This window comes from Cynocephalus volans, chromosome 1 (assembly GCF_027409185.1).
Source record: "Cynocephalus volans isolate mCynVol1 chromosome 1, mCynVol1.pri, whole genome shotgun sequence".
NCBI classification, from domain to species: Eukaryota; Metazoa; Chordata; class Mammalia; order Dermoptera; family Cynocephalidae; genus Cynocephalus; species Cynocephalus volans.
In genome coordinates, this window is record NC_084460.1 from 88,036,983 (window position 1) to 88,051,965 (window position 14,983).

Genomic DNA, 14,983 nt, shown 5'->3' on the forward strand with positions numbered 1-14,983 from the left:
GGCAATAATTTGCCTCTATAGCTACCAAGTAAAATTTGAAAAAATACAGGTAATAGAGGAATTAATTGGCTCATATGATACTGCGAAAGCTGAGAAATCTCAATATTTGAAGTTGGCAAGTAGGAGACCAAGAAGAGCTGCTGGTTACATTCCGGTCCAAAAGTTGTAGGCTTATGACCCAAGAAGAACCGATGTCCCAGCTCAAGGCAGTCAGGCAGGCGTTCCATTTTACCCAGCTTCTTTGTTCTATTCAGTTCTTAAATGGATTGGGTGATATCCATTCACATTATGGAGGGCAATCTGCTTTCCTCAGTCTAATGATTAAATGTTAATCTCACCCAGAAACACCCTCACAGACACACCCAGAATAATGTTTGACCTTATGTCTGGGACCCCCATGGCCTAATCAAGTAGAAACATAAAATTAACCATCACAAAACCTCCCTTCATTTATCATTATTTCCCTTAGATATTATGGTTGATGTTTAGTTTGCCCTAGTTATGAAAGTAATGATTGAATTTTGGACTGCTCTACTATATTTCTGGAAAGGAAGGGCTTTTAATAGGAGATTTCTTTCATAAAAGGAATATGTGGTTATGCTTTATAAAATTAAAAGTGTTAAACACATCTATGTGGCCATTGAAAGAATTATTACTGTATACCTAATCTGTGCATAAACTCTCAGTTACAAAGAGAACAAACAAACAGAAAAAGATGATTTTGGTCCTCAAGGAACTTACACATGGAAGAGAATGTCTGTAAATGAAATAAATGCTGTTCGTTTGTAATATAATGGAATAAAGAAATAATGAAATAAGTGCTCTAGGAACATAATTTTAAGGAATAACTGAAAGACTAGAAAAGTGAGTCAGGGAATATTAACAAGAGAAAAATTCTTTTCTTGTATCTCCCACCCACCTTTTTTTTTTTTCTCTTAAGTTTTAAAGTAGAAACAGAGTCTGAGAGGAGGAAAAAAGAGGAAATAATGCATTTGGGCACTACACATTTTTGTCAATACATCAAGACACAAATGAACAGACCTTGTTCAGAAAACTATTATTTTTCTTATTATATTTACATTTGCATACAAACAAAAACATTCCATCACTGCCATCATATTTTTTCATTCTCTTGGGAAAAAAATAAAACAAAAAAAAACAGTATTACAACAAGCTATGTCAGTACTGGGTATGAAAATAAGAAAGCTAAGAGTGAAATGGGGAAATAGGAAGGTACTGAAGAAAAATTTCACCTAGTTTCAACTCTTAAAGATGATTATATTGATTACATTACATTTTGTTTTGATCTCTTATGTTAGAAATAACAAAGATTTGCTGGATTAAGATACATTTCTATTTGTATATGCAAATATTTTCTTGAAAAAAGTAATAGAAAATTGGTCAAAGCTGAGTTAGGGATAATAGTGCTAAATAACAAAATTTGCAGAGAATATAGTAAAAATATTCCTACTAGTTTTTTGCATTAAGAATTAAAATAGCTAGATTTAATGTATATATTCATTTATTCTGTTTCAATTTTTAATCAATATTTTGCCTAAAACTCTCTTTATGAAATAGATATTTTAGCATTTTTTAAAAAAGAGAATGCTAGAACATATTTAAATGAGATTATGATTAATTAATCACAACTCATTTACAAAGAAGTCAAATGTGCTATTTTATGTGAACTAAAATTACTAATTACTATGATATTATGATCTCCTGAGCAGAGTATATATTTGAATATGTTCAAAAATCATTTTATTTTATATTTGAGAACTTTAACAATGAGAAAAAAAAATTTATGCAAGGAATCAGAAAATCCTCTGAGCAAGAAAACATATGGTTTACTTAAACAGTTGACAAGAACAAGCAAAAACAACTACTGAATCAAAGGCCTAATGGGATATCAACTCTTCAAAAATATATGGAAAAAAGTACATTTTGTCTATTAGACAATTTTTGACAATTACAACTTCCAATGTAAATTCAAGAAATTCTGGATGCTGAATTGTTAACATGAGTAGACTACTCTATAACAAAAAATGAATGACAGAATTATTCAAAAGGTTTCACTTATAGACGATAATCTGACAATTAACATTATGCTTTTCATGAAGTTATCTAGAATCTACATGTTTCAAACAAATTGTTAAAGTTTCATTATTTGAACTCTGTTATCTGATATAAAAAAATGAAACAAATAATGAAACAATAATACTGCATATAGTAAATAACATTATACAACACAAACTATATAGCACTAAATCTTCATAAGTCCAAGAATTAATATTATTAAGCTGAATTTACAAAACAGAAAATTTGCAACCAGACAATTTAAATGTCTCATCTAAGATCACACAGTTAGTGGGTGGCCAAAGCAAAATAAAATATTAGGTATCTAATTTCAAAATTCCATTTTTTCTCATTGTGCTAAACTTCAAAAGTCACTATTTAGAATTAGAGGGAAGTCTAGAAAATGAAGAGAATTATTGCAGATCCTTATCAACATGAAAGAAGCATTTGAGTTTTTACCACAACAATGGGGCAGTTTACTTAGCCTACTGGGCATTTTGAAAACTCTGCAACTTATCATCATGGATGTTAAACACTGGATGGAGAAGGATCCTTGTAAAAGTGTCACATAACAGGCACGTTCATATGCTAATGGAGGACTAATTCCAAAAACTTTGTTTGCTTTCTTCTATACCACTGGTCTATGGAGATTGAGATGACTTTGCCTTCCCCCACACACAGAATTTCTGTGTTGACTGTTCTCTAATAATCAAGCTGTCCTTCTCTGTCCCAGGAATACGATCACTTTGTTGGTGGTTTATGTCTATAAACAGAAAGATAAGACAATATATCCTGAGTACACACCTCATGAAATACTTATATTACAGGAAACTGATAAAAACTTGAATAAAAAAAAATCACTTAAGAAATTCCAGATCCAGCACAAGCAAACATCTAATTTAAAACCCATATTTTTAAATAAATTGAAGGAAAGAAAGATAGTGTTGGGTCCCTAAGGCGAGGTGAATCACACATTCCACAAAACAGAGAAAAAAAATTGGTTGAAATTATGAGGGCATAGATAAGAGAGGAGAAGGATAGAATTAGGAGGTTAATTTTTAAATAGTAGAAGTTCAAAAGAAGAAGAAATAATTGACCAAATAATAGAAGTAAACATTCCTGAGATGAAAGAAAAAAAGAAAGAAGAGAAGACCTTAATTTTCCAGATGAAAGCACTCACTAATTTCCAGGCTGGATTGCTAATGATAATGCTATGGACTGATTGAATTGTGTCCCCAAAATTCATATATTAGAAGCTTAATTCCCACTATAACTGTTGACAGTGGGAAATCTTATTATGGTAATTAAAAGTTGGAGCCATGAAGAGGTGATTAGATTCTGAGGACCATGCCTAGCAAATGGATTAAAAATGGTGATTATGGGTGTGGTTCTGAGGGCTTTAAAAGAAGGGCACATGAGATGTTAGTGTCTCTCTCTCTCTTCCCCCCACCACCATTTCTGTCAAGTGAGATCTCTGGGTCACTACTACCACCACCAAGACCCTCGCCAGCTGTGTTCCCTGGACTTTGGACTTCCCAGCCTCCAAAACTATAAGCAATGATTTTTTTTTTTTCTTTATAAGTCGCCCAGGTCCGGATAATTTCATTATAAGCAACAGAAACAGACTAATACAGATAACAAAATAATAACAGCAATGATTACAATTTTTTAATAGAATGCATTTCTATAGAGCTTACAATGTGCCAGGCGTGGCATTTTCAATGTACTAACTCATTTAACATTCACAGAGACCTTGTGAATTAGGTATTATTTTACAGTTGAGGAATCTATGGCATAGACTTACCAAGTAATTTGGTCAAGTGGCAGGATCAGAGATCATGTTCTTAACATTATACTAACTCTTGAAGCAATGCTGTGAGTATCCTAGAATATATTGAAATGTTGAGGTTAAAAAGAAGGTCTTACAAACTTTGGGCAGCAAGGACCTCCAAAGAAAACACAGTTAGTTAGATCTCTCTAAAAGTTAGTTAGATCTCTCCAGTTTATTTGATTTTTCCTCTGAATTTATTTGTGTTTTAATGAGCAAGTTCACCTTCCACCAACCAATCAAATAGCAAGATTATTATTTAAAACTTTATGCATTTTATTAATACATTTATAAAACAAAAGCTAAAAGGCGATAAATTAGATGTCACCCACTTCACATAGCTTATAAAAAGATGGTTGAGGATACAAAAAAAATTATTACAAAAATTATTGAAGTGTTTGATACTTTGGGGCAAACAGTCAAGAAAAGTCTAATCGATTAAAACGGAACAGCACAGAGGACATCTGTAGGGAAAGATAAAGAGGAAAGTAAATACTCATGAGCAATGAAATGTGAAACATATATTTCAATTTACATTTTAATGTATAAATGAAAATACAACTCTTAGGTTAAGTTTCTTAAGACTAAAGGAACCAACTCTGCAAAACCTTTAAGTAAGATTTTCAAAAATATCAAAGCATTGTTAAGATTTCAAAGGGTAGGAAGAGACAGGGATGAACTGAAACATTTCCCTTGTGGGGTGGAAGGATTAGTGGAGGATAAATTATTTTTGTGGAAGAGATATTGTGTTTACATGTGGGAAATAGTTCATGTTGTATTTTTAAATAACAACAGCAAGACATGAAACAGAAAATGTTTAAAATTGGATTGGAAAATTTATCATTTAATTCCATATTTAACAATATCTAATGATATCAAAAAATTTTTTTAAAGATCTAAAGAGCAATATATACATATATTTGTGTTTGGGGTGGTTGTAGTGATAGACATTAAATAGCAGCTTAATCAGATGCTATAATATCAGATGGTATAATAACTGATCATGGGTTTAGTGGAACAGAAGAGAATCTACAAATAGATCTTGTTTTGTTTGAAAATTTGCTATTTGCTAATTTAAAGCTAAAAAACATGGATTTTAAAAGTAGATTTGCTACTTCAACCAACTATTTATCTGTAAGCACAATCTAGCAAAAACCAAAAGTAATGGTTGGATTATTCTGGATGGATTCAATATTTAAAATAATCAAAGCAAGTATGGTAATAGTCAAGTACTCCAGAGAAACAGAACCAGTAGGAGGTGTGTATTTAGGGAAAGAGAGTTATTGTAAGGAATTTGCTCATGCAGTTATGGAGGCTGGCATGTACAAAATCCGCAGTGTGGACCAGCATCTTGAAGACTCAGGAGAGCCAGTGACACAAATAAAGCCCAAAGGCAGTCTGCGGCAGAATTTCTTCTCACTTATAGAAACCGGTCTTTCTGGTCTATTGAGGTCTTTAACTTCTTAGATGAGGCTCACCCACATTATGGAAGGCAAACGTTTTGCTCAAGGTTTACCAATTTAAATGCTTATCACATCCAAAAAACATCTTCCAAACTGACACATATAATTAACCATCACAATGATGCAACACAAAGTATTTAAAAATAGTGAGGAGGATTTAACATTGTGTTTCCAAGCCAAAAATAGAAATGGTGCCAATTAAAAGACCCCATGTCTTTTTTCATTCTGCCTAGAGATGGATGTAATGGACAGTAAGTTTAGTGTTTCCTCTTTGACTATAAAAAAAAGAGTGCTGCTAAAACCTGGCTTTGGTTAATCATCCAAAGATGGGAGGTTGGGGATTGAAATGGAGACCAACCGGGCATGAACAAGCAGGATACATCTATTCCTTCTGCTTCGCTGCCTCCCTCTGCAAGGATGTTACTGAATAAGCAAGGAGTTATGTGAAGGTTAATTCTAGGTGTCAACTTGGTTAGATCAAGGAATGCTTAGAAACCTGGTAAAGCTATCGTTTTAGGTGTGTCCATGAGGGTGTTTCCAGCAGAGATTAGTATAAGAGTCTGAGTGGCCTGGGTGTGAAAGACCCACCCTCAGTGTGGTGGGAACCATCCAATCCACTGAGGGTCCGGAGAGAACAAAAGACAGAGGGAAGAGGTGAAGCTCTCTCTCGATCTGCTGGAGCTGGGACACACTCTTCTCTCCTGTCTGTGGACATCAGAGCTTGAGACTCTTCAGCTTTGGGGTTCCAGGACTTACACCAAGGACACCATCAGCTCTCCTGGTTCTGAGGCCTTTGGACTTGGACTGAGCCACGCTACTGGCATCCAGTTTATAGACGGGCTATCGTGGGACTTTTCTTCATAGTCAGGTGAGCTAATTCCCCTAATAAATCCCTCTCATATAATTATAAAATATCCTATTGATTCTGTCTCTCTGGAGAACCCTGACTAATACAAGTCACATTTTATTCAGCTGTTTACTTTTCAGAGAAAGAAAGTTTAATTTTGGCAATTACAAAAGTTTTATCTTATTTTGAAGACAAAGTTTAGTAATTCTCAGAAACAATATTTTTTATGACCAGATCTCACTAAAAAGTATGTTTTTTTCCAGTTTATTTGATTTTTCCTCTGAATTTATTTGTGTTTTAATGAGCAAGTTCACCTTCCACCAACCAATCAAATACCAAGATTATTAGTTAAAACTTTATGCATTTTATTAATACATTTATAAAACAAAATATTTTTGCTATAAAAAACACCAAACAATTAGTAACAAACACTAAATTCTCTTTATTTAAATAAATTGACGGGAAGGGATATTGAAATGAATAGGACTTGAAGTTGGAATCTTCCTTATTTTTTTAATGTTCATTAAATATAGGCTATAAGTTTTCAAAATTCAGCTATCTGTTAAATATAATCAGAGCTATGTTATGAATACTTACTGCTGCCGAGCTGGTCATTCTTCGTGTCTTCTATACATTTATATAAAAAGTCATTTATTGCTTAGTCTGAAAAAAGATTTCTTTCAAGATTTCTCTAGAACAAGAATTATATTAGGGATTAAAGATAAAGTACTAGCTGTAAAGAGAAACCAATAATTAAAATATTTTAAAATCCTAGAATTTTAATTTTCAAAGAGATTATTAACATTAATTTTATTTTTATAAATAAAAATATAGATTAATTGGCTGTTATAAAATACTACCATTTTCCCCCTTATAAGTATGCAAGTGATAGAGCCATTATTTTTATTTAGGAAGGTAAAAAATAAAAAAATGAGCATTTTGTCTGGCTCATTTTCCCTTTATCTGAGCTTAATTGGCCTCGGCCCCATCATTCTACCATAGGCAAGCAACAGAGGCTGTTGTCTTGTGACATCACCTACAGTGAAAAATAATTGATGATCATTTCTTTTATCTTCCTGAGGTTTGTGCAAATTGTTTCTCCAATGTGTTCTCTTTCTCTTACCTTCATGTGTGGCTTTCTTTATACTCTGCATATTAATTCTCCTATACAGAGGCCTCTCACATTGAGAATTTGAAAGTGGTATCTTCCTTGTCTCTATTTTAATTAGAAAAATTCTTTAACCAATTCCTAGAACCTCCTACTATCATGGAATGTTCTTTTCACTACTGGATAATGGCTTCAATTTTCTTTTCCTATACTTTATTCAATTATTTCAATTTAGACAGACTGTATAAGTTTCATTTTCCTTGTACTGTGTTTAAACATCAAAAAGGAAAATGAAATACATCTGCCTTGCTTCATAAGCTCAATTATATTCCTCTGACATTAATTACATTTTCTCTGTCAACAATACATATTATGTTCAGAGCATGCATCTTTGAGCTGTTTTTCACAGAGGGTAATTATAAAATGATGGGATTTAAATGAAGCATAGTCAATTTAAGTATACAACGTATGGAGAAAAACAGAAGGCAGACTCATTTGTGTCTTTATGGACTGCCACCTGTGGAGATAGACGTTTGTTCTAGTTTTTCAGGTACTCTTATTCCCAGTGGTAGAGATGATCCAGGCATACTTATCACTAATTACCAAATAAATTATATTAAGCAAATATTTACTAAGTGTTTTATAAGAGAGAGGAGGGAAATAGCAGGTAAGAAAGGATTTTGTTTCTATAGGAAATATTGGCTTTATTTTTTAAAATTTGACAAGGTTAAATTTCACCATGGAGTATCACAAAAGCACCCAAGTGAGGATTCTATGAATTGGAAGATTCAGTATTAAAAGATGTGAATCCTCCCCCAAGCTGATCTACAGATTTAATTCAATCCTTGTGAAGGGGCTAAAATATGCTATTCTGGCATATTGACTATTTAAATGAAAGACACTTGAAAAACAGCAGTTGCAAGAAGATCACTTTGACCTTAACAGCAGAAGATGGAATTCCCACGTGAAAGATACTCACCCCATACTAGAAGAGAAGGTAACATCCTTTTCTTCAGTGACTAGAAGTCGAGACTGAGAATACTGTACAGACCTTGTTAGAGTAACTCTTATCTTTTGAGTCTCCAGACAAAATTTAGTCGCATTTTTACAGTTTATTATTCTTTGTCCAATCCAGTATATAAGTAACTGGCTCTAAGTGCTTCTGTGGGGTCTTCAAGTCTTTATGAGAGCTCCTGTGCCACCTGAAACTTAATTATGCTTTTCTCCAGTTAATCTGTCTTGTGGCAATTCGGTTCTTGAATCCAGCTAGGACCCTAAGAGGATGGAGGAGGTATAGTTTTTCCACCTCTGCAATACCCAGGGAAAATAAAATTCAAATGTAAAGATGAAATAAAGTCATTTTCAGAGAAACATGAAGTGAGAAATTTGTTGCCAGAAATCTTCACTAAAATAATAAAGGCTTGCTCCAGGAAGAAGGACAACGATCCCAGACAAAAACCTGGAAGTTCATGAAAAAATGAAAAGAACACTGGAAATTGTGTTAAATATCTTATGTTGGACCATATAAAATTGCCTAATAAAACAAAATGACCTATGACAAGAAACAAGTTTAATGATTTGTGGAGTTGAACACATACATTAAATTAAAATGCATGTCATAAAAAACACAAAATGCGAGAGAGAAAATGGATTTAAAAGTTTTAAGGTTCATACAGTCTCGGGAAAGTAATAGAATCAAAATCTTTATGTCAGCTGAAATATTCAAATACAAACATGATATTTAGGGTCATCACTAAATAATAGTAAGGATTGCATTCATCGACTTGGCCCGAATAAAAATGAAATAATAAAAATGAGTAATCCAAAAGAAGGCAAAAAGGAAGAAAATAAAATATACTAATGGAAAGTCACAGTTATTTCATAGTAATCTTTAACAATAAGTGGTAGCTTAATGATTGTATATATTTTTGTGGAGGTAGGGAAGGAAGGATTAAGCTTACTATTAGGATAACATCAAACTATCTTTAGTTACTGAGAATTCTAAAAGGGTATACTAGGAATAAAGAAGGAAATAAAAAAAATTTTTATTATCTCTACTGCAAAATTTCTGAAGAATGGAGCTGTGCATTATACGGAAGTTCCAAGGTTCAAAATAGTTCATGGAGGACAAGCTGACAGTATAAAAATGGATTTAGGAAATGCTAAAAGTGAGCAACTGAGGCTGAACTGTCAGGAATTTGACTTCTATAACTGATACAATTATATGACAAAGACAGGCGGACCATGAAAAGAAAAATTCTATAACTGTGAGAGATTTACATGGATGTTAAACAAAAAAGGAGATCCACAGTGAGGTAAGGAGCTTGACCAGAAGGTAAATCAACATACTGCTTTCTTCACTGAGAAAGTTTGGATTTGAAAAATAATATCACCTGGACTATGGTGTGATCAGTTAATTAGTTGATTCAAATTCTGGTAAGACTCTACGTACGCCCTGTAAACCAATAACAAGTTCAAAGGTCAAATTTGGAGCAGCAAGTATCTTGCATATGATTCTGGGTAAAAATTTTTAACAGCTTCTTGTTAAAATACTGGTTGCAGTGAAACTTCAGTGTACATTTCCTATTAGCTTCAGTATTCCAGGTAACGGCATGAATAGCTTCTTTTATTTCACTGTGTCCACTATGAAAAAATGAATGAAGCAAGACTAATAAAGGCAGTTAATAAGTAATGCTATTACTTTCATTATACTGGATTTCCATATATTTAAAAATGGAATTATGTAGAAAACAGAGATATTTCAAATTTAGAGGACTGGGAAAAATAATTTTTTCTTCATGAGAGAGCATAGAGAGTAATGGTCCTCCAGGAGACCATTAGGAGAGGATGACCTTTACTCAGAAAAATAATTCTCTAACCAAAATTTTGTCCCCCATCCCTGGGTAAAAGTGCCTTGCCTTAAGAATGGAATTCACAGAATGTCATAAAACAGATTCTATATTGCCTATCCAGTGGAATTTAAAATGTTCTGAGGAAACTCATAGTAATCTCTGGTGGAGGTTGCAGTGCTGACTTCTTAAGGTAACAACTAGATGACATTTCTCAGCCTCCTTGAATCTAAATGACTACTATGTGACATTTTCACCAATGCCATGTGAGTGAAAGTGTCATTTCTAGGCTGAGCTGCTGAAAAGTAGGAATGTCTTCTACAGTCTGTTTTTTTGATTTTTTGTTTTTCCAATCCACTAACTAAATGGAGAGGACAGGGGACTCTGAGGACCTTGATGAAAGGAGAACTACCAAAATAGAAGAAACTTGCATCCAGAGTTATTCCTTAAATTCATGTCATTGAAGAAAGCCACACACCCAGAAATACCACTGGTGGGGAATTGAATGAGTAGAAAATATATTATATATCTAAATGCTATGGCACTGAAATTTTAAGTTTTATGTGTTACACCATCTAGTATTACTTACCTTCACTAATAAGAAATAAATTTCTTATTAAGTCTATCTATCTGCATAGATAATATATAAAAATTATCTAATTTCTTTCCAAAGCATTCGTAGGATGTCTTTGTTACTTGGCAAAAGCAAGCACTTAAAATAACAATTCTGTTGAACACATAATGGTGTGTAAAGAAGCTATATAGGTATTTTGGTTGATAAAGAGTGATTATGCCAAGTCTCAGCTGTCAATTAATACATAGGCTAGTAGAAGGGGGGATAGGATAGATGTGTAGCCCTAGTGAAAGGAAGAAGGAAATACCAGCTATCACAGAGGTTCTGTTTATGTAAATTGAGAACAGATTTCTACATGGTGTCCTGTTGGACATGAGGACATGAGATTAGGGTACATGGACTTTGAAAAATGCTAATTTTAAGTATTTAGGTGTATTTGTAAATCCACAATTTGTCCCAATATAGACTATATCATGACTGAATTGGAGTTTTAGCATTAGTTTGCAGATGTCATACATATCTATTGTTTATATAAACTTAGATTGGGTGATACTTATTTAGTGTGCTTTTTTTTTAAAGAAAAGGCTATTTTTATCTTTGAAATTAAATAAATTATCTTTGTATTTCCACTTGTATTCTAAAAAAATTATGAGAGAGTACATAATACATGCAAGTAATGAAGACATAAAAAAGAAAAAGCAAAAATCAGTCATATTATGATAAACTATGTGTATATTTTAATTTGGTTAATTGAATTTTACCAATGTAAAAAGTAATTTTCTCTTGTTTAATTGTGTTTTGATTCTTTGCAAGGGAAATAAAAGCTACTTAACGCGACAGATGAACTTGCAGAGAAATAGAACAGGTATAATTTACAAAATTAGTACTCCAAATTTGGAAAACCAGATTGAGTTTTAAGAAGAAGTCTCATAGAGCATGAAGTTTTTAGGAATTAGTTGAGTTTTTAGGAATTAGTGAAGGCTAAGTTTGAAATAAAATTATAATTTCCATAAATTTAGTGAATTATCAATTTTCTAGCAATTTAAAAATCTATTTTCCAAGATTACTATCAGCTTGCTGGTGAAGAATCACTATATTTGAAAAGACGGAAAGTGCCATGCTATGTATTTGAGATTTTTTTTTAGAAGAATCTGAATGAACAGCACTGTGCAGCATGCAGACAGAGGCGGGAGTACAGAGGAGTTCACATTCATCTGGGCAAAGCTATTTTTACCTGTATGATAAACGATGTATAAACTTTTCCGAGCTTCTGTTCTCTTATATGCCAACTGTGAAGTCTGAATTATATGATCTGTAAGTTTTCTGTTATGATTTGATTCTCTGAGATATAAAAATTGTTCATTCAACATTGTGTCTTTCTCCTGTAGCAGTCATGTGCTTTTGAACATAGCAGTTGTTGGTGCTCAGAAAATGATGCCCCAAAGGATGGTGTTTTGGCATGCTGACTACTTTGAACTAAAGGACACTGGGAGACCTCAGAAGCAGCCTAAGAACCAAGGTCTCTATGACCTTCTCTTGCCCTCCTGCCTCTGTCCCTTTGCCCAAATTTTCTTTTCCTCAAGGTGGGTCATCAGGTGAAAGAGTGAAAAGATGGAAACAGCCTGAATTTCTGATAACAACCTTGAGCCACCATGCTAGCTCTGAACTTCATGATATTGTCATTTTTTTTTTTTTAAATTTCCAGCAGGCAGATGAATGTATTCCTAACTAATAAATCTACCCAATCTGTTCATTTCATGCTAATCCTTTCCATACAACAGTGTCATCAGCAGGTTAAGTGAGGAAATATGAGTTCACGGAACATTGACTTTACTATTTCTCCTATGGCCAGAGTAAAGGCAGATCAAACAGGTTTGTAGCTCCCAGGAGGATTTTAAACATGTGAGCTCAAGTTAACCCTTTAGTGCACACATTCCTATATTATTTTTCAATAAAAATCCATCAAGACTTCTCTCCAGACTGTCTCATAATATTTTGCAAGAATTTCATGCTGCTCAGCCTCTGATTTCTAGTTGCTTTAATTAAATGTATTTTGATTCCATAATTAGGGGGTGGGGTGGAAATTTCAGTGCACTTTTTACAAAATATGTGTGCAATTTAGCATTTATAGGAGTCTTAATACTGTTTTCTTAAACTACCCCTTTGTTTTTGGTCCACCTCACACTTCACTCTTCTGGTCGCAAGAAAGCAAACCACTGCATCTCCCTGTTTTGATTTCTCCTCCATATCAACTTGATGGTCTGTGTATTTTGTCCTCAATTTGCTTACTTTAACTCATTACATTTCTATCAAATATTTAAGTGTATTTTTCCTCTGTGACATGATTAATATACCTTCTGATTCTCCCTCTGATAAGTACTGTTCACTTCACATTTTATTTTTGACATGTTAATAGCTGACCTCCATAGTGACATTTAGAAAATTAGATGAAGAAACCAACTTTTTTTTTTGTTTTTTTTGTTTATTCCAGAAAACCCTTATTCCTTTCCCAATAACTGTGGTCACTCAAGCAGTCAAAGATTTTGATCAGACATCTGCCTTTATACAGGCTTGGGAAATTAAGCCTGGGAAAGTTTTTTAGCATATGTAGAAAGAGATGGATTAGAGAGATAACAAGAAGAAATAATCAAGATGATAGTGAATTGTATTTTTAATAACATGGAGGAAGGAATTTCATGGCACATGATGTCTGATAATTAGCAATATTTGATATAGAAGAATCAGATTTTGTGAGGCAAAAGGTATCTTGAAATTAGAAGACTAGATAATAACGCAGCCTGAGAGTTTCTTTTATGGGATATTCTTTCATGTAAGATGTATATGATTTTGATTTCTGAGGCTGAGCTTTGCTCTAGACCATTAGGTTTTGTCTGTGAGCTACTGAGATGAGAGAGCAGGATGATAAAACAAGAAACAAAAAATATAAAGGGAGAAATCAAAATGGTCAGCTTGTTAAACTTGGTTACATTTTACTAATATGAAGGAAAATAAAACCAGTTGCTGAAGTGATAAGGAAATGCTAGATAATGTTTTTTATAAATCGTTCATTTTCTGTCTCATTTTTATTATTGTAACAATTAAAACTGAAATTGCATTACCAGTATTACTGTTGTTACAGTGATATTTCATAGATACTGTTTTGTGCCTTAGTATCAAGACAGAGTGATAAATGGAAATAATACACGTTTTGCGCTTTTGTGTAATAAGGACTTTTCATGCTTCTCTTTGAAGTTTGAGATTATTTTCATTAACAAAATTAAATAAAACAATGATTTTAGGAATTCTCTGTCACTGCTTTTCTTTGGTTTATTTGTACTTATCGAAAAGTTTGTGTAAACAATAAAATACACAACCTAGATTAACTTCCTTTTCTCTCCAAATGCAAGTAAGTGCCATTTGTCATATTCCTGAGTCATTTTCAGAGGGTGATACTAACATCAAAATTGCCTCCATTTGGGGCTTCTGATTTGTGACTGGAAACATGCATTTATATATTGAGTTGCCAGAAATAAAGATGAAACAGAAAGACAGAGGGACAGAGGGGCAAATTGGAAGTGATGTTATGGTATCCCAAGAGGGATCAGACAGGATCTGGTGATGAGATCATAATCTGCATACTGAGACATAAATCATAACCTCAGACATACACAAGGCTTGGAGCTGGAATTGAACTGCCTAAATCCACTACACCACCCTTCCTAATGAATGTAAAACATGGTGCCTGGCACATGGTGAAGTAAACGCTCAAATACGGCATGCAACTGTAAGCAACAATTAGGGTAGTTGTACTCTTTTATTTTTCTGCCTGTACATTTTTACTGATAATCTAAAACATGCTCAAGATCAGCAGGGAAGATGTTCAGGACGCTAATCGATTTAATCCTATCTGATCCCCTTTCCACCTTTACCCAAACTAACATGATCTTGAGATGAGGATTTTTATTTGTTGTGTTTATGGCTGTCACTTCAGTGACTTACACAGAACGGTGCCTTACACAGAGTAGGTGTTCAGTAAATATTTGCTGGATGATTAAAGTTTTCTTTCTGTTTCTTTTTTATATGGAAAAATTACATTTACGAAGATAAATATCTAGACATACTAAAAAAGACTTGCTTGAATGACATCATGTCCTGTAAACAAAATACAGATGCCTATGAATTTCTTACCAAATTTGAGTATATTTAAAATAATTGCATGTCAAAATGAAGAATTATTC